The sequence below is a fragment of the Eptatretus burgeri genome, chromosome 9 (assembly GCF_056783735.1).
Source record: "Eptatretus burgeri isolate ZD-2024b chromosome 9, Ebu_testis_v1, whole genome shotgun sequence".
Taxonomy (NCBI): Eukaryota; Metazoa; Chordata; class Myxini; order Myxiniformes; family Myxinidae; genus Eptatretus; species Eptatretus burgeri.
Genome location: NC_140969.1, coordinates 99,547,265 through 99,569,072, shown reverse-complemented (window position 1 = coordinate 99,569,072; position 21,808 = coordinate 99,547,265). Strand labels below are relative to the sequence as shown.

The 21,808-nt window shown below is 43.3% G+C and overlaps 2 protein-coding genes across 4 annotated transcripts in view; both read right to left on the bottom strand.

Annotated features, from left to right (window-relative positions):
- The window catches only part of LOC147020735 (uncharacterized), a 117,341-nt gene that overhangs the window by 34,679 nt on the left and 60,854 nt on the right, over positions 1-21,808 (bottom strand). The window lies entirely within an intron of this gene.
- Positions 1-21,808, bottom strand: part of YJEFN3 (YjeF N-terminal domain containing 3) — a 135,240-nt gene that overhangs the window by 77,265 nt on the left and 36,167 nt on the right. The window lies entirely within an intron of this gene.

Here is a 21,808-nt window from a genome sequence, read left to right as displayed (position 1 = left end):
TGAAGGTTAAATGTTCAATGATTTATGAAATATTGTGTAAACAAAAGTTCATGGACAGATGATCGGTCGGTCGGTCGTCGGGACGGAGTTCATTTTAATGTCCCCCATCTGCAACCTTGTCGGGTGTCAAAAAAAAAACCATTCATGAAACCTAGAGAAAATATGAATCCAAAACTCAATCTCCGACACACTAACCAAATTTAATATTTTAAAATTTTAACCATACTCGGTGTCATAATGGTTATGCAAACATCAGAAAGGACAGCAGAGACATGTAATGGTTAGTGTCTGCTCTGAGTCTGGGATGTCAGCGGTTCGAACCCCAGCCGAGTCATACCAAGGAGCTAAAACGGTACGGGCTACTTCCTTGTTTGATGCTCGGCATTTAAAAAGGATAGAGCACGAACAAACAATCGCTGCTAACAATAGTACATGCTTTGATGGGCTGAATGGCCACCTCCTGCGTCAAAGTTCCTTGTTGGGGAACTCACATTATAAACAAGATGTTGAGAGTCATTCAGTAAACGAATAGAGCATCATTACATGAGCTTTGCTAATCCAATTAAATCCTTAAAACGAAAATATCTGGTACTAATCCATAATGTGCCTGAAGAGGAAAACAGCACACATGCTATGTGGTTAAAAAATAATTAATCAAGTCAAGAAAGAAGAAAACCTACAGATTGAAACTCAGCATGGATGGTGAAGATAATTTGCAAGCCTCGGAACAGAAACTACAGAGATCATTCCATAAAAGTGACAACGCCTCATTAACTACAACTCTTTCTGACGAGGACAGCAGAGACACAAAAAAGATGCTGAAAACCCACATGGTTGAAAAGGCGGCTTCTTCATACACAGAACAGTTGAACGAACCCTTGACATCCAAACAGCCGAGGAGACACAACAGGAGGAAATGGCACAGTCAGACAAAATAAATGTTCCTCGTCAAATTCTAACAATGTTGTCAATCAGGATAACACACTGATGTGTGCCGATTCACAGTAGGAATAGCCGTTGCCAATACTGCAGTACAAAGGTTGGGCCAGCTGCTTTAATGATGCCAACCGAAAGTTTAAATAAAACTGCCAGAGCCTATTAGAGATTCAATGCTGACCCTAAATAAACAAGTAGCATTTGTAGAATGCATAGTCTCACCTCGCACGCTCATTCTGAACAAAAATACCGTTGTTAACTGACCACGCTTTTTTAACCCACTGTTAGTATTGCCCATAAACCCATATCATCCACCCTATCATGTCACATGCATTGCCGTTATCCATAGCTTCATTGATTATTAGGATATTCAACGAAGACTTTGTGCACAAGAAGGCTAAATTGCGTCAATGAAGATGAATACTAAACGAGGTCGCCCATCAAACCGGAGAGCACATTTCTGAAAGATAATTTGATGTTGAACATTTTGGGACCAGCTTGCATACTCTATGATTATCTGTAAAAATTATTTTTACAGATAATCATAGAGTATTATCAATCATAGAGTATTTTACAGATAATAATAGAGTAAAAATCTATTACTACAAATGTGTTTTTCACATTTGCAATCACCGTGACCTTTAGATCCCCAAAACAACTGGAAACACACTTTATAACTGCGAACAGTTATGGACCGGGCCCAACCCACCCAGTTTTGATCCGACGCAGTGATTTAAAGTTTCTCATCCATCGGTTCAGCGGTTTCAGAAAAAAAAGTTATTAAAGGTTTTTCTCTTCAATCAAATATGGCTGCCAAACTACGTGACTGATGGCCTCAGAGTTATCAATAAAATATTCTCTATGGGGAGTCCCTCCTTGTTTAAAGTTTCACATCAATCGGACAAACGGTTGCAGAGAAAACATATAGACGTGGACACGAACATATACACAGACAGACACAGGCACTACAATAGTCTTGCAACCCTTTGGGGCGAGACTAATAAATAAAAATACCACAATATGCAGAGGTGGGAAGAAGCCCATCATCAAGGAAACAAGGATGCAAGAAAGTGACAAACCCTCAGGATGCATTCCCAAACAACCGCACCTTAAAAATGGCACATATAGAGTTTACATTGAAATAAATAAGTAGTTAGTCAAGATGGTAAAGTGGACATCTATATATTAATACTGAAGGACCAATTTTGTGCTCCTCCTAGCGGTCGCGTCACGTTTTTCTCGGTACTGTGACCTGGACTGAAAGAAACTTCGTACCTGTAAGAGTGCATAGCACATAGTGGCAATAGTCAACTTTCAACTCTGAAGCAGAATAAACACTTTTCGTTGAGATGGGGGCGAGGAATGAAGAGGCGGGGGTGGGGGGGGGGAAAGGTAAGCAAATTTTTGGATGGGGGTAAGCAAATTGAAAGCGGGAGATGGGGGAAAATGGGGTGGGGGATGAGTGGGCAGGGGCTGGGTGAATTAGGCGATGTTGAGTGTGAGGGGGTGGACAGGGGGCGGGGGCAAGTGGGGCGGGGAATCAAGAGATGGGGGTGGGGAGTGAAGAGGTGGGGGCGGGGCCGGGGTAATTAAATTTATGGGTGGGGGTAAGCAAATTGAAGGCGGGGGGGAATGGGGCAGGGGCGGGGGATGAGTAGGCGGGGGCAAGCACGCCCTATCCAGTCAGTGCATCAGTCCATGTCCTTCGAGTGTGGTTGAGCTGGTGAGGGTGGTTGAATGAACGGAATCAGTCTGCGAGGGGGTTTCGGCTAGTAAATAAATAATTCAAGACGGAATGGAGTGGAAGATGGTGACGTATCAATGGTATATAGAGGTAGGTAGAGGTAATAAAGTGTGTATAAATAAAAACGCAATTCAAGGGGGTACATAGTTCGTCGAGAAAATAGTGCACTATGGAATCCAAACATTCGCAAATTTGACATTAGCGGACCCCACATGTTCACGGTTTATAAAATGTGACCTGCTTCTACATTCGCCTTTGTTATTATTGTTATTTCTTTACACTTCAGGACTGGTCTCCTGTATATCCACCACCTTTGATATTGATTCAGCCTGGGAATTCTTCCACAGAAACCTGCTCTCTCTTATGCACAGATTCATCCCATCTTGTCTTCAATTGTCTTACCCATCCTCCCACTCTTGGTACTCTGAATCCTGTGGTGAGGGTGTTTCTTTAAAACAACTTGCATTCTCCTCCTGGAAGGCAACTCCAACCAAAGGCAACCTCAGATCATTCCACAAACGCCGCAAAAAGTGTGTCTACCCTCAGGAGAGCCAGAAAACAACATCTGTCCAATCTCAAGAATGAGCTTTCAAACTTGTCTCCCTCCTCTAAAACCTGGTGGCACCTCATCAAATCCATCTCTGTTGGATACTCTCCTTCCATCCCTTCACGCACTTCAAACGGCACCACAGCTGACTCTATGCCTGGTGTGAGCTTAATGGTTAGGGTTGTGGGCTTGGGATCCTATGATCCTGAGTTCAAACCCCACTCGACTGTTGAATCAATACCAGGTGGGGTTGACTCAGCCTGTCATCCTTCTGAGGTTGGCGAAATGAGTACCAGTGAGCTTGTAATAGGGGCATTTCATCAGTGGTGCCCCCATATTCGGTAGCAGTGGTGATGCTCCGTTGATCATAACCAGTTGAAAGCATGAAATCATGCCACCATAATAAGTGGAAGTATTAAAAAAAATTTTTTTTTAAGGATATTATTTGGTATTAAACAACAGACTAGAAACAGACGCAGACCAGTAAAAGAGTAAACAAAACCTAGTTACAAAAATAACTAGGCAAGTGCTCTTGACAGATGCGAAGGACTGCTGGGCTGGTTACTTTGAGTGGCTCAACGAGGCTGACCTACCAGCTGTTGAGTTGGATGTCAGGGATGTTACAAGCCTGGTGTTGGCTCAGTGGTTAGGGTGGCGGCATGGGATCCTAGGGTCCTGAGTTCAAGCCCCGTCAGCCGCTGAATTAATACACCAAGGGGTTGACTCAGCCTGTCATCCTTCCGAGGTCGGCGAAATGAGTACCAGTTCCAGTGTGTGTACTGGTAGAGGGTCACTGCATCAGCGACACAGTCGTGCTTCAAGAAATGATAGCTACCCCAGCAGCTAAGCTGCCATACGACTACCACGGATGTTACGACGCTATTGCTGACCCTCCAATCAACTGTGAACGACTTTAGTTTGTGGAAACAGTCTGCAGTGAACCAGTTGAAAAGGGGTAAAGCTCCAGGGATCTGTGGCATCCATGCTGAACTTCTCAAGGCTGGTGGAAATGCTGAGCTCATGTCGTTGCATGCAGTTCTGTGTTCTACCTGGAATACAGGCATCTTCCCAACTGACTACAAGAGGACCCTTGTCCCTCTCTGGAAAGAGAAGGGTGATTGCCAGGACTGCAACAACTACCGATGGGGTGACGCTGCTATCAGTATTAGGCAAGATCTTTGCTCAGATAATTATTGATAGGGTTCGCCACCATCTGCTTGAGCACCAGTGCCCAGAGCAGTCAGCTTTACAACAAAGAGATCAATGATTTACCGTATCCTTGCTTTTCGGGTCCTCACTGAATGCAGACGAGTCTCGGCAGGGGCTGCTCACAGCCTGTGTTGATCTCAACAAAGCGGTTGATTCAGTGAATCAGGAAACCCGCCAGAGGATTCCCGGTCTTCACGGGTGCCACCCAAACTGATAAATCTGATGTCTGAACTCTACTCTTGGACTGAGAGTGCTGTGAGGTGTGGTGGTTCCATCCCTGACATATTTCCAGTTATTACTGGAGTTCGTCAGGGGTGTGTACTGGCCCCCACACTGGTCAGCACTTGTATGGACTGGATTCTGGGGAGGATGTCGGAGAGATGAAGCTGTGGTACATCGTATGGGAATGTCAAGATCTCTAACCTTGATTTCACAATCATCTTTCTGCAGACTCTGGATATCCTGATGGGGGCTCTCCAAGCACTGAATGAGGCATTGGAGCCACTGGGATTATGGGTCTCCTGAGTAAAAACAAAGATTCAGGCTTTCAATGATGTATTGGATGCTGCTACCTTGTCTGTACCTGCTTGTGACGAGGATGGTGAGGTCACAGAGAGATTCACTTCCGTTGACAGTAATATTCATGTCTCTGCATATTGGATGCTAGAGGTTGATAGATGTCTGAAGAATCATGGATTCACTGAATCATGGGGTGTGGCGCTGACAGTACCGAAACAGGACGACGAAAGTCCGAGTCAAAGTCATTGGTGCTTCCAGTCTTGCTCTACGGATGTGAGACGAGGACTCTGACCAGGGATCTCAGACGGAGACTTAACTCCTTTGGTACCAGGTCTCTTCGGAGAATCCTTGGCTATCGCTGGTCAGACTTTGTGTCCAACGAGCATTTCCTGAGAGAGACTCAGATGAGATTTGTTACCTGTATAGTCCGTGAGTGTCAGCTGCGGCTGTATGGTCATGTGGCTCGTTTTCCTGATGCTGATCCTGCTCACCAGATTTTCTCAGTGAGAGCGCTTTGTGAGTGGAGGAGGCCAATGGGCCAACCACGTGTCTCGTGGTTGCAGCAGGTTGATCAGCAACTCAAGGAGATGGAGATGTGCCAGGTATCTGCGTGGGTGATGACCAGACAGAAGCTCTGGAGTACTGGCAGAAAGTGGATGCAGCGACGTGCTGCTCCAGCCCATGGTCCCATACCTGACCGAACCTGTACATAGTCGAGGCTCGTTGAAGAGCTATTACAGTGAATGGATTAGGACGTAACAGACAAAAACAGAATGCAAAACACGCATGCATGTGGTGGCCAAGATGGATACAGATAATGCATGGGGTGGACAAGATGGACACAGAAGGAAACTCCAAGGAGGGGAAACTGAAAAATTGGAAGGAAGAGGGATTTGGGTGGGGATAACAAGTGTAGAAAAGATAATGGTTTTGGATTAGGGATGATCTTCGATGGTGGTGAGCAGCTGTCTTGAAGACCTGGAGGAAAATGAGGGACTTTCAGGTCCTTACACGACAGGGACCTTCAGGAAGGTAAGCAAGGAATTTGAAGGAGGTGGGTTTGGGGTGGATTAGCAGGGGTACATAATATCATGGTTTTGGATGGGGGAAGATAAGAGGTGGTGGTGAACAGCTGTTTTGAAGACCTGGAGGGAAAAATGAGATTGAAGAGGATGTGGAAGTTTATTCCACAGGTGAGAAAAGAGAGGAACAAATGAGTGGAGGTGAGCAGTGATCCTGGATTTAGATTGTTTCACCAGAAATTTAAGTCATTTCGGTAAATGTTGGTGATGAAAGCGAGATGGCAGTCTTATTAAATAGTTATTTTGCTTCAACATTTACATAAAAACAGTCAGAGGACTTTCCAGCAGCTGAGATAATCTATCTTGGAGGTGAGGACGATCTTCGAGGGGATCCAGCCAGGTAGAAGTAGACAAAGTAGAACAGATAGGAAAGCTAAGAGAAGATGAAGCTCCAAGGGCCAGATAATATGAATTTAGGAAGGTGGTTGAACAGATAGGTGTCATGTGAGCTGATATCTTACACATCTCATTGGAATCACGACAGTTTAGGAAGTACTAAATATAACACCATTACAAAAAGGATCCACAAATGAATTAGAGAACTATCGACCAGTCATTGTGAGCCAACTTGTATCACAAAAAGGTCCCGTGGGAACTGAATGTTAAAAAAAACTTGTCAACTGCTGTTTTTTTTCAAGAATAAATCCTGAAGATAAAGCTACAAACCCGTTTGTTTGTTTTTCTAACAAGTTTTACTGGCATTTCCACTTATTTAAAAAAAAAATGTCCATAAATAGCGTAAGAAACAGTTTTCATTCACTTTTACTTTACTTTATCCTCACTAATTATCAATTTTTTTTTTCTTGCGAGGCAAGGAACAAAAAGAGCACATTGCTAAGCGTCAGTGTGATGATCCGATCAACTATCATCTACGCATTTCCTGTCAAACAAAAACAAAGGAGGATCTCCTACCTCCGAAACCAACTTCTTATGGTTTGTTTGTTTTTCTACACTGTGTGCACACCTGAGCTGGATTTGGAAATCAAGAGAGATCTGAAAGAGACCACAGCACAAATACTGAAAGAAAACAATGCATGGTGGCACCATTCATGCTACAGCAATGTCACCCACAAAACAAACATGGCCTGAGATGAGAAACTGTTCAAGGAAGCATGTGACAAAGGGGAAACACATTACAAAGAGGAAAAGAGGGCGACCATCGCGAGGGAAACAAGAATCAGCTGTACAATATGATGGAGGATTTTTAATTTATTTATTACAAGATCCAAATATGGCAATTTTCACTGAACATGGTGTTTTTTTTTATGTCAAATGATGACAAAGGAAGAAACTCATGGGTTTTTGACTGCCAATAACTCCTCAAAGCTATCTACAATAGTGATGCTCTCTGTAGTATCACTACTAGCCCTGATGCAATGACGGAGCATTGTTTGTCTGTTCCAGAACTTCGAAGACTTTCCAACGAGTATGAAGAAATGATCGAGTATGCCAAAAGATCAAGAACAAAACATCATTTCCTCTCATCCTCAACGAGCAGTAGGCATGAAAAAGCCATCGGCAAGCTGAATAATGTTTTGGATGAGTCTAATTTGTTTGGCTGTGATGAATAAGACAAGGGCAAGCCCTACAACATCAATACTAAATCAGTTACACTTGAAGTTAGCATTGATGGTATTCGTGGCCTTGTCAAGCATGGTACAGATTCCCTCAGGTTGTTTGTCAATGAGAGAATTGCTGAAGACAAAAACCTTTTGGACAAACTTGAAAGATTGAAGTTCCAAGATTAGACATCAGTTGTTCCGAACCTAATAAATATGTCCTCTAATGTGCCAGATGAACAGATAAAGGCTACAACCAGTATGTTATCGAGAATCCTTTTTGTCGCAAGATCTGCCCGTGAAGAAATCAATCTCAAAGATGTCATTGATAAACATGAATTTACTGCCTCAAACCGAAATCTGAGAGCACCCAATGGAAACATCAGGAAAACAAAGGACAAACATCAGCTGATTTCTCTGCTTGAACAACTCGCCACCTGTAATCAGAGTGCAGTGCTCTCAGAACCAAGGTTTAATTATCTAACGATTGATGCCATTTCTGTCGTCCATGAAGTACTCACAACTCATGACAACATTAAGACCTGTAGTGATTTGGTAAATGCCTTCGTCTGAGTAACTGACTAAATGCTCCAAGTATAAACAAGGATATTACACTGACAAGATATTACCTGAAAGACTTCCTGACGATGACGAGTGAGAAATCAAAGGAAAAGTTATGGAGAGGCCAGAAAACTATTATATGGACTCCACGCCATTCAAAGATGCAAATACCTTCCTCGGAAGAAGGAAACCAAGGGCAATTTGACCCTTCACCTATCGGACAAACTCATCAAACTGTCAGTCTTCAATTGTGACTGTGTCAAAGAAAGCAGTGAACGACAACAAATCACCACCATTCAATACTGAAGTTAGCAACCAGGAAGAAGATGACAAAGATCATTCTTCATGCATCTCAACTGCACCAAATTGACTCTGTATCTTGGGCATATACGTGGATCTCACCTTCAGACATCCTTTTCTTGGCTCTGTACTATTTTAATTATCTCAGTCTAAACACCACCATGATAATGGATAGGGGGTTGGGGGGGGGTAGGGGAGAGAAGATTCATACCATTGAAGCCAATATGGTATGCCCTTGGAGAGCAGCGAGTAAAGGCCCTCTTGGGTGTTCATGCATAAACAGAATCTGATCAGACTGGCCATGTCCATAATTACTGGAATGCCTCATTTCATGAAGGCTGACATTGAAGTGTTGGATGCACTTGCGCATTTAGGAAGATCAACAGAGTTACCCGAGCAAACATTTCCAGTCTTTGTAGAATTCCTTTGTGGGCTATACAGCACAAAGGCTGAATCATCAACATCTGAAACAGACATCAGATGGAGGGAGTTCAAGAACTGTTCAGCCATTGAATGGCTTCCCCTACCTCTGGAACTTGGAAACAACACATACTCCGAGCTCACATTCCTGCCTATGTCTGGGTTCACGCCTTGGAAATCAATTAAGTTAGGTTGGCTACTTGTGGACAATCAGTTCATAGTCATTTTCTCCCAAGTCCCAATAGTTCCCGATAATCTGATTTGTCGAGTCAAGTGTCGTTGCAAAGCAAGAAAATGCACCAGCAGATGCTCATACAAATCCAATGAGAAGCCGTGTACAGAGTTGCGTCTCTGTGAATCTTCCGAAGATAATTGTAGCACCATGTACAATTGGCTGATGCTATTGAGGATGATGTGGAAGAAAGTGAAGATGAGATCGAAGAAGATGGAAGAAAACTCAACTTGGGCATTTTACGATGATGCGAACTATGGACGCTGTATATCAAAGTCAATGGAAATCTCTACTTGACTGATAGGTACACATATTTATCCTCCTCAAGTGCCTGTGGAGTATTCATTGCCATCATAAAAGTGGATTTTTCAATGCAATGTCGTGGTGATTCTTTTCCTTAAGAATGCTGCATTTCCTGTTAGTTTTGACCTTTATCATCACAATCATCATACCATTTGAAAGCCTTTTTCCCTTTGCAGGGGTCAGATTTTTGAGGGCTCCAATCATGGTACCCGTTCTTGTGGCAATGTTTTTACGGCCAGATGCCTTTCCTGACGCCAACACTTTCGTCACCTTCGACCCTGCAGGGATAATTTCCAGGATACTGGTGCTCATTTCGCCGACCTTCAGAAGGATGACAGGCTGAGTCAACCCCCCTGATGCTAACTCAGCAGGGCTCGAACTCAGGACCCCGAGGTTCCCAAGCCACCACCTTAACCACTAAGCCACACCAGGCTCATAGTTTTGACCTTTATCGACTCCTACATATTTATGATCCTTCTTCCAACAAATTACTGCTTCATTCATCTGATGTGTGACTATTGACCTTGGAGTGCTTTGTAATCCATTATGTCATGTATTTTTTGGGCATTTTTGATGCATTTCGGAACGTTTTTCGAAATTTCTGAATAAAATTGATAATTATGGTCAGAAAAAAAAAAACCAAACGGGTTTGGTTACTCTTGAGGTTTCCTAGGATCAAAAAAAAAAAAGCTCGTTCGACACTTTTAACATTCAAATCCCACGGAATTTCAAGTTGGCGGCCACTAAGTTTGTCTCATTTCAGTTGTGTGGATTTAGGGAAGCTAATTCAAGATCTGATGTGGAACCATTGAGATAAAATTAAAATCGTACAAAAATATGCAATTTGGTGTCTGTCTGTCTCTGCATTTTTGACTGTGATACATTTGGTCGTTACTTATCCAATCTCAACCAAACTTGACAGGAGGACTGAGGGTCACACTACATTGGAGGTTGAAGCGACTTCATTTGCCCCCTTCCCCAAGGGTGAAATCTCAACCAAACTTGACAGGAGGACCGAGGGTCACACTACATTGGAGGTTGAAGCGACTTCATTTGCCCCCTTCCCCAAGGGGGATTTTCCACCTTGGGTGAAATTTGTGTGAAGGTGTATATCCTTGTAAAGATACAGTAGCTTATAGTGCTGCTTTTTGAAGGCCACTTATAATAACAAAACAATATTAATACTAACCAGCTGGAAGCATGTGGTAAAAATATCACGATAGAATAAATAAATAAATAAATAAATAAATAAATAAATAAAGGAAGACTTTCATTGTTATGCTGGCTGACAGAGCTCAAAGCTGAAAAAACGAAATCATATTTGTTAACAGCAAACATATCGCAGCGTGACCTCGGTTCATTTTACATGATGAAAGTACCAATCCTCCGTTCATATTGGACAAACTATGGGTAAAAGCTGACCGATGACATGCAATCATTCCATCACCAGCTAATGCCATATGTTAGGTGTTAGTAAAAGAACATTTCCCCTCTCTGCTATTTAATTATTTTGTTGTAATATTGAAGTCTGTATACATTTTATTAAGATACCCGGTGTACACACACACACACACACACACACACACACACACACACACACACACACACACACACACACACACACACACACACACACACACACACACACACACACACACACAAAATCCCAGAGACCGCATCTCACTCCTACAATGTTTTGAACATTCCATGTAACTGCCATGTACATGCAGTATCACAATCTGATCACCATTGTAATGGATTCCCAAACTGATATCACACATAACTACAACGGCATGCTTCACGTGTTCATTCTGAACAAAAATCCCATCGTTAACTGAACACGCCACTATAATGGCTCAATGCTGTTATGGCCAACATACCCGCATCATCCATGCACCCAATTATTTCACATAGTTTCTTGACATGGGTTATGAACGTCAAAAATTTAATTCTTCACTCACATCGCATCATATATCAGATATATGAAGTTTCAGATTTTTCAGACAAGGATTTCAATTGGCCAATTATGGCTGGAATACCACTTCTCCAATGAAATCATCTCATCACCCTATATACACCATAGGGAGTTGACGACACGTGCCAAGTTTCATTTGTTTTAGTTGAGCGGTTTTGGAGCAAATAATGTCTAAATTTTTCCTTTAATCCAATATGACTGATATATCATGTGACCTATGACATCAGTGTTATCAATAAAAATATTCTCCATGGGGAGTCCATGCTATGTTTAAAGTTTCGCATCCATCAGACAAGCGGTTGCAGAGAAAACCAGTTTTAAAGCGAAAATATACAGACGTGGCCACACAGACAGGCAGACAGGGATGTTGCAATAGTCTCGCATTCCCTTTGGGGTGAGACCAATTAAGGACGTGAAAAGTTGCATCAATCTGGGTGCCAGTATAAAATCGCTGTATGAACAGGACAACAACAAAAACAAAAACGTTTATGAAGGAAGTGGGTCAAAAAACAAATGCAATTCTTTCTCTTGGATGAGAGTAAAATTAGTCTAAAAGTTTTTTGATGCGAAAAATTATTTCTACTTTTGTGATTATTAAACTTAAGCACTTATGTTTTGAAGTGATGAGATTAAAAAAAAAATGTATTGAAAGCCAAATAAAAACCTTCAACTTGATGTGACAATGCACATGTTTAATGCATTGCAATAACTGGTGGTGTGAAAACAGCATATCCAGAGTAGTTTGTGTTTGTATTGGGTCACGTGTGCACTGAAGCACCGCGGTACGAAACGCTGTCGTATTACCGAGCCAGTTTCTTGAGATACTCGTCTCTAAATAATAAAACGAAATGTTTTCATTACGGGTGCAGCATGACAGGCTAATATTTCTTGCTGCATGTCCCAAATTGCTTCAAACTTTATTTATGAAGCAGCTCTGCGGGGTGCCTCAGAAATCAAGGGCCCATAATTAGCTAGGTTCACATGTCGATGTGTGGGAAGTGACAGTTTCTTAAGAAAGCCATTCGGGTTCCTTCTGATGACTCCAATGTAGTATTTGGTGTTTCATTTGAAGTTGTTGTTTTGTCTGCAGCCTGTGGCGGCTAGTTGCATCATTGCTGGGAGCGCAGCTGTGCTGCTGATGCAGTGCCCGTTACCAGTAAGCTGATACTCAATTTGCCAACCTCGGAAGGATGATAGGCTGAGTCAACCCACCAGGTGTTATTTCAACAGCATGACAGAAGCTCAAACTCAAAGCCCTAACATCTCAAGCCAGCCGGCCACCTTAACTGTAAAGCCAACACCAGGCTTTTTCATTTGATTAACTGAACACATTAAATTTAACACAAGTTATTATTGTAATTTGACTGTTGTTACACGGTACAAAACACAGACTGTAAAAGGCGAAACCATTTGTTAATTAAATAATTATTACAAAAGCAAATGGATTTCAAGGGGCCATCGATATAGTATAGTACATAATGCACTTTGTGGTGGGCAGACGGTTGGACTTGTGTTATACGGGGTGTGGAGGGAGGGGAGGGAGGGGTTAAGCCAGCGTTAAGGAGCACCATAGAGGGCTGCAATCGGAGATTATATAGCCAACTCATAACGTTAGCCAATTGGGAGCATTTGCAATTCTGCCTTATCATGAAAACTATAATTTTTTTTTTTTTCCAAAAAACGGGACACCACAGACACCAAGACCAAGCAATTAATGCTTTCCTCGAGGAACCATATAAATAAAAAATGGAAAAATATTTTAAAAAATTAAACAACTAATAATAGAAGTAACCCATCTTATATATTATTTCCAAGTTTGTGGTTTCGTGTCGTGCTATCTTCGACTTTGTTCTGCGCTCGAGTAACGTGATATTCGGCTTACATTATCTCAAAGACCATATGAGGTGCATGGTACAAAACAGTAAATAAAATGGTTCTGAAACAGTGAAATCGTATTCCACTTACTGCATTAAAGTAAAATTACTACTGATACTCTGCATCAGTTCCTTTCTCAAACACACCCACTCCAACATGTCGCGCAGAGCGCGGGTTATGCTAGTTCCTTTGACTTTGTGTTAGTGTTTCCACCTCCCCCCCTCTCTCAGCTGTTCCTTTTGTCCTGTTGCATCCTGATCCGTTCAGTGTAGTTGTATTAGCTCTTCCATGAGCCTCGACGATGTACTGTCTTCTTCTTCTTCTTTCGGCTGTTTCCGTTAGGCGTCGCCACAGCGGATCATCCGTATGATCCGCATAGTGATTTGGCACATGTTTTACGCCGGATGCCCTTCCTGACGCAACCCTGGTCGCCTCTTACAACACAGGGATATGGTACACCTATTTTAACCGGGGTATACACCGGCCCAGTACACTGGTACTCACTTCGCCGACCTCGGAAGGATGACAGGCTGAGTCAACCCCCTGGTGTATTAATTCAGTGGCCCAACGGGGCTTGAACTCAGGACCTTTTGGATCCCAAGCCGCTGCCCTAACCAATGCGCCAACACCAGGCTCGACGATGTACTGTATGCAAACAAAAAATATATATTATTTTTCATAAAGCAGGACACCATTTTCATATCAAGACTAAACATTTCATGCATCCCTCTTCAAACCATAATTCGCAGGTTGGTTGTAAGAGTAACTATTTTATTTTGTATAGAGTTGAAGCTATCAGAGGAGCGAGAACAGAGAAAAGGACCAATCACATCAGCAGAATGAAAATAACAGTGGAAAAGGGAAAAAGGGGGGGGGGAGGAAGGCACACCAAAAGCAGGATAAAGGGACAATATAAAGAGACTTCAATAAATATGGGACATGGGAAAGAAAGGGAGAACACAGGGGGTGAACAAGATGGATATAGCCACAAACACAAAAATGCAAAGCCCATTCACACCCGCCTTGTACTCAAACTAAACTTGACGAAAACAACAGCTAAAAATTAGAATGACACTCCGTAGAGCGCACATACCTCCGCCAGGATGAACACTTTACATTTTGTATCCCACTGATGGGCCGAAATCTGGATCCGGACATGAAACAAAATCTAATCAGCTTATTCTTGTCACTTCCCCAACTCATCCACCTAATTTTGTCATAACTCGTCTACAACTTTTTGCAATAGCATGGTATAGGAGGAGAGGAGATTGGGATCATACTCTATACAGAGCGTTGGTGCTGCTTAAACAGTCTCCTTGGCTATTGGGCACAATCCTGGATGGGTCGCCACTCTGACACAGTATACCAGCATGCTGACACTCATTTTGCCAATCTCGGAAGGATGACAGGCCGAGTTAACCCCACCTGGTATTAATTCAACAGCTGAGCGGGATTTGAACTCAGGACCCTCGGATCCAAAGCCCACCACCCAAACCATTAAACCAACACCAGGCATATGGTGTATGTGTATATATATCGCTTTTGGTCTCATCTCTATAAGCCTGGTGTTGGCTTAGTGGTGAGGGTAGGTTGGGATCCCAGGGTCCTAAGTTCAAGCCCCGTTGGCTGCTGAATCAACACCAGGGGGTTGACTCAGCCTGTCATCCTTCCGAGGTCGGCGAAATGAGTACCAGTGTACTGGTCCCGGTGTATGCCCCGGTTAGAATAGGTGTACCATATCCCTGTGTGTCGTAAGAGGCGACCAGGGTTGGCGTCAGGAAGGGCATCCGGCCATAAAACATTGCCTCAAGAAAAAGCCAACCCCTGCACAGCAGGGAAAAATGGCTGTAAAAACGGTCATATATATTGGTCTCATCTCTCAATGGTAAATAATCACTTTAAAAAGAAATCACTCGTATCCAAATCCGGATTTGCATCTTCACCAAAATCGAATCAATTCGTTTTTGTCACACAGCAAACCTGTCGACCAAGTTTCGTCTATATCTGTCAACTTTTTGAGATATCCTGCTCACAGACAAACAAACAAATAAACATACATACATATGTGAAAACATGATCTCCATCCACTTTCTGTAGCATATGTAATAAAAGAAAAATAAGAAATTGTACATTTTATTACTATAATCAGTGTTCTTGATATTCTCGTAATAAAGGTTTACTGAAAATTTGATGACAAAAACTGAAATTGTTAAAAATGTTATGGCCTGGACACACGCGCGTGCGCACGCATGCACACACACAACTCCCCCCCCCCCCCCCGAGTTGAAAGGATTCTATTGAGTGCCACACACTGGAAATGAATGTAGAGGAAGTCAGTCATTCTTGTGTGGAGTTGGCCTTGGATGCCACAGGCAGAGAGTTTGGAGAGTAAAGCAGGATGCCAGACTGTATCAAAAGCACAAGCTATGTACAGAGAGACGGCCCTGGTCTCATGTCTGACATCGAAAGCCTCCATCCATTGTTTGGTGAGAACTCCACTCGGAGAGAAAGAGGGGAGGACATGAAGAATTTTAATAAGAGACATAATTTTGATTCTCTTTGGAGAAGATTGCCTGGTGTTGGCTTAATGGTTAGGGTGGTGGGCTTGGGATCCTATGATCCTGAGTTCAAACTCCACTCGGATGTTGAATTAATACCAGGTGGGGTTGACTGCCTGTCATCCTTCCGAGGTCGGCAAAATGAGTGCCAGCATGCTGGTATCCTGTGTCGGAGTGGTGACCCGTCCAGGATTGTGTCTAATAGCCAAGGAGACTGCTTTGGCAGCACCAACACTCTGCACAGAGTATGGTCCCAATGGATGGATGGATGGAGAAGATTGGGATTGTCTTAAGTGTGGAGCACCCCATGAAAATGAAGAGAAGAGAAGGACCTCAGAGATAGAAGAGACACAGGAGAACTCTATGTGCATGGAGTGCAAAGAAGCACTTTGAAAAAGAAGACCAGAAGGCCTCATCTCGAAAGGAGATAGGACCATGAGGACTGGTTGAGGAGCGAATCATCCAGACACTCCTCGTGGCTGGTGCACTTGATCGTGCTCCGTTTTGGCTTTTTTCACCTGGGTACCGATCACTATAGTGTATTAGATAGTAGAAAAATCGTGCAAATTATGATACAAGCATCAAATTTGGCATTTCTGTTCTGCAGGGCTTTCTGATCAAATCTGCCTGATTGGCCATTTGAAAATCCAAATTTTGAAAAATTTAAAAAAAAAAAAAAAAAAAAAAAATATATATATATATAAATATATATATATATATATATATCTATATATATATATATATATATATATATATATATATATATATATATATATATATATATATATATATATATTGTTTCGCATTTTGGCCCACCCGGCGTGCGATCGGCCATGTAACTCAAATCGTGACGTGTCGCCCACCGGAACAGACAATTCAGTCGTGACCCTCCTTGGAACTATCGCCAGGAGCTAGTCACGGGTGGGTCTTTCGACCCCACCACAATCGTGCCAATCGGCCACCCGCGCAGAATAGGGTTGTTCGCCAAACTCGACCTACCTAAGTATCTGCGCAGGTAGTTAACCGGGCGATCGTACCTCGCCGCTGGCCGGCCGATGACACGAACCTCTTAAGTGGTCCGTTCCGTGCTTCAGTGAAAACCGAGCGGTGTTATCGCCGGCCCCGACGGACGTGATTATTTACCGGGTGCTTACACCCTTCTACCAATTCCTTCCGTGATGCAAGATGGAACTTTCAAACAAAGGAAAGGACACAACGAAACGGGAAACAGTTCGACAAGTACATTTCTTTCACACACACAAGGCAAGCACGTATTCACAGCCATACAATAATTCAGGCACGTATACAGTGAAAGCAAGAACACAACGCAGAGTTACAACCGAATAAAAAGGTCAATTATTTTCAGCACACTTCTACAGGTTTACTTACAAGACTGGCGCCACACATACATTTACACAAAAAGCAAAGAAAACAAAAGCCACCCTCATAGGCAAGGAGGCAGACAGGTCCGTGGACCAAATGCGCTTGGAACCAGGATGAGCGGCCAGGTCCACGAGACTGAAGTGGTCTTATCCGCGCCCTCGTGGCACGATGGCGGGCAAGCCGCAATGCCAGCGTAACGCGCCTGACTCCGTGCCCCTGGCGTGGCCGGGGAGCTCCCTCCGGCGTGCTCCGCGCAAGCATGTGTTTTTCGGTCGGCACCACTGTTGGGGTGGGGAACGGACGGGGTTACCGGCGCTATCTCAGCGTGGATGGGGGGGACTTGTTGATGCCCGGGATGGGGAAGGTTCTTGTTGCTCAGATGGGGAGAGGGGAATGGCTGACGCTGGGTCCCCCCTAACGGGGCCTCGGGACCGCACTGACTCCGGCGAACTCTCACCCCCGAGCCCTCCTCCGCAACTCGCCCCTCGACCTCCACTCCGAGCTCCGTCCCCAGTTCGTCGATCGGGCCCTGCCTGCACTGCTTGCTTTGAGCTTCTTCCTTTCCACCGTCCGTCCCCGTATATCCTCCACTGCAGACTTCTCCAACTCCACCCCGAGCCGTGCCGCGTTCGCTCTTATATAGCCCGGAGGTGGAGCGCACATGCAAATACGCGGATCAAATCGCGTTTGGAGGCGGGGCTACGCCGCCCGATGTTCAACCATTGGATGGACGGAAAGGGGGCGTGAACCTCTCCTGATCCGTTTCTCTCTCCAAAAAGGGATCCATATGCTTCGCGTTTGGAGGCGAGGCCACACCGCCCGACGCTCAGCCATTGGACGGACGTAAATGGGGCGTGAACCTTTCCTGATCCGTTTTTCCTCTCCCAAAAGGATCCATATGCACTCGTGGCACGACGCGTTTGGTAACAATCACCGAACGGGCTTTGGACAGCATGACGTTCGGTGTTGACAGGTGGTGTGGTTGATGGTTGTGGAGGGAGAAAGGTGAAGGTGGTGGGGGGTTTGCTGTCGTGGTTTTGGTTGTTGGCGGGCGTCGTTTGAGAATGGGGGTGAGGCGATGTTTGTGGGGTGAGGTTGTGGAGGTGAAGGTAGTGACGGTTTGGTGTAGTTGTTCGGGGGCGTAGTTGGTGGTGGCGATTTGGTTGTTTGGGGATGATTGGTCCAAAATAATGACAGAGAAAAGAAAAACGGCTATCTCAAAGGATCGCAGCCCGGTGAACACGGAAATTCCCTCAAAACAAGGGTGGGGAAATCTAACTACACACATACTTATCGTCATAACTGAGCTAAGGACCCTTTATGGTGTATTGCGAATTTCCACAGCCGTAACAATATTTATGAAGTCACAGCTGGCTGAAATTCTAGAAGCGCAAGTGAACATCCCAGACAGAGAACCAAGGTGAGATGCAGTCATCACTGATGGATCAGCACTTATCAATGCCCTACCTCCACGCACGAAAGAGATATTTGATGACTATGCTAAAGAAGACACCATCCCAAAGGTGGAATCCTATGGTGCCAGGTCCGAGAGGGTGGACATAGTGTTTGATGTGTACAAGAAGTCAAGTCTGAAGTCCGAGGCAAGGTCGAAAAGGGGGCAAGGAATCAGAAGAAGAGTGACAGGAACCAGTAAGACCCCAAGTAACTGGAGAAGCTTTCTTTGAGATGACAGCACCAAGACTGAGCTGTTTCACTTCCTTGTGGAAAAGATGTGTGAAGCACAAACGACAAGCACAGTCATTGTCACAAAAGGAGAAGATGCCATTAGCAACACAAGAAAGTCACTGGATGCTGTCTCTCCATGTTTTCATGAAGAAGCTGACAATCAAATATTTGTACACGCCAGGGATGCAACAACGGATGGTAGCAAGTCCATTATCATGAAGGCTAATGACACGGACGTACTAGTCATAGCAATATCTGTACTGCCATCCTTACAGGAACTAGGTCTTGAGAACATGTGGATTGCCTTTGGCCAAGGAGCCAAGGCACGATGGATTCCAGTCCATGAGGTAGTTTCTGCAATAGGGCCTGAGAAAGCTCGAGGGATCCCATACTTCCATGCGTTCACTGGATGTGACATTGTGTCTGCCTTCCACGGTAAAGGGAAGAAAACTGCATGGCAGACTTGGAACGTCTTTGATGATGTTTCTGAAACATTCACCAATCGCAGCCAGCATCCAACATTGATTCGTGATCTTGACTTTTTTGAAGTTTTTTTTTATTTTTTTCAAATTTTTCAAAATTTGGATTTTCAAATGGCCAATCAGGCAGATTTGATTAGAATCCCCTGGAGAACAAATGTGCCAAATTTGATGCTTGTATCATTTGCACGATTCCTCTCAAAAATTGATGTTATCTGCCTCACTACTAGCCATGCTCGTGGCTGGTTTTCATTGTCTTTCGACCGACTTCATCACTGGCTCTCGTTTTCTTGCACCTGGTTTCCAAAGTGGGCTGCACCGAGCCTTGCACCCACCCTGCACATTGCAGACAAAGGGAAGCCCCCTGCATTCTTATCTTGCTGTAAAAGTGTGTTCTGTGGTGCCGAGAGTGGGTTAGGTTTTGTGCTTTTATTTATCATCATTGTATACAAGTTTCACATCCCCATTCTCCTCTTTGTGCCTTTTGACTTGCTTGGTTTGTATCGTTTATGATAGCCTCTTGTCTATCTTCTTTCCTGCATTTTTCTTTAAAATGAAAAAAAGAAAACCTTTAAAAAGTAAGAAAACGTGTTTGAGCCATCTGCTTTTTGTGCATGTGTGCTGTCTATTTCAGCTCATTTGAATGATCCTTGGGGAAGGATAAAGTTATTGAGTAATAATTGAACGCAGTGCAAGTAAAATCCTGTTTGGCCCATCTCTGGGATGAAAGATCCCCACGCTGAGGAATCCTGTGTTAACGGTTGCTCAGATGTGACAATATCTAAATCACCGAACAAGACATTATCAAGAAAAGCATCATCATTTTTTATTACCTGCCAACTCAACTTGAACATATGACATTCAAACAGCTCAATCCTCCGCAGAAATCTCCTAGAGATTGTAAAGTTTCTTGTAAAGAGGCCTATCCGTGTCTTTTTAAAATCCTGTCAATTGAGATTTTTAACATGTTCAGCTGCAATGATTCCTAACCTACGAACTTTTTTTGGAGACGTTTCCAAAGCTTCAAAGGCCTCCTTGATGTGCACCATTTTGGCCTGAAGCTTAGACGGTGGAAATGGCAAGCCATATCAAGGACATCATGATGAATTTTACAAATTGCCTTTCGTTACCAATGACCCATTTGTGCCATATCCTGCATTAAACGACACTGGGCAACCACTAACGAGTGCATCAAGCCATGTTGCAATTTTAAAGCACGGTTTTGAATACCAAGTGGTCATGCTTTCATCATGTACCTGTGGAAAGAGAAAACGAGGAGGGAAAAAAACTCAAGCAGAATCAAATACTATGGTCTACGGTTTAAATGTATAACGCTTATGAAAAAAATATTTGAAAGATAAATCGATCACTCATTTCCTGGGACTATAATCAAAGACCAAGATTAAAGTTATCATCACAATTACAGCAAAATAAGTGAGATGCACCTCTGCCTGTTTGTTATCAATATCTAAAAGGTACAGTACATTTTGCATAATGACATGTACACCCTGTACTCTTGGCCTCAAGGCATCAGTTCTAATGGATAAAATTAGACTTGAGCAGATAATCATTAGCATTAGTTATCCAAAAAAAGTTGCTGCTTTGACAAGCTAGGCAGGTTGCTTGTCTATGGTATTTCAAGCAGCTAGGCCCTAGAAAACATGAAGACTTCTAAAAGCGTAATGCAAATCTATGGAAGGAACTAGCAGGGAGGTTTTCAGAGTCAATTAACAGTTAGAATCAGTCATGTCAGGAATAACTGGGAATTATTTTATCTGCATAGAACATTTTACGACTGGTCTTCTAATCCTTGGTTTGGCATGAAATTTCTTGAAAAACAAACTATCAGTCCAACTAAAGACTACATATATATTACGTATGAAAAATAAAGGAGGAGGTGTATATTGAGAAGAAGAATTGAGAAAAGGGAATGGAATCGAAGGGGGGAATATAGAGAAGAAACTCGACGTGCACTGAGTGCAAAGCAGCACTCAAAATCCATGAAGGTTACTCCAAAAGCAATTATTTTCATTGAGATGCTTTAATTTTGCTTTTTTTTTTTTTAAACTTGTGTCAACACAAACATGCATTAAAAAACAAATTGCCCAGTTAGCCGCTGACATTTATGTCAGTATGACAGAAGTATGCATTGGTACACTATCAAAACCAGGGTTCAAAGAACACCTTACCCAATGCAGTCTTGAGAAAAAAAGGACGTGTGGGCAGGGTCTTCTAAACTCTTGCTTTGTGACTGAGCATATTTCCTACAAGCTGACATTTTGTCTAAATATCAGTATTCCCCAATGCTGAGAGCAAGCGGCAAATTTAATTGGTGAAGATGTAAAATGGCTTAATATTTTGTCCAAGTATTGCTAACTGGAATGTTTTTGAAAGTGCCAAGAAGTCAATTTGTGTTCTCCAGCTAGTGTTAAAAAACTAT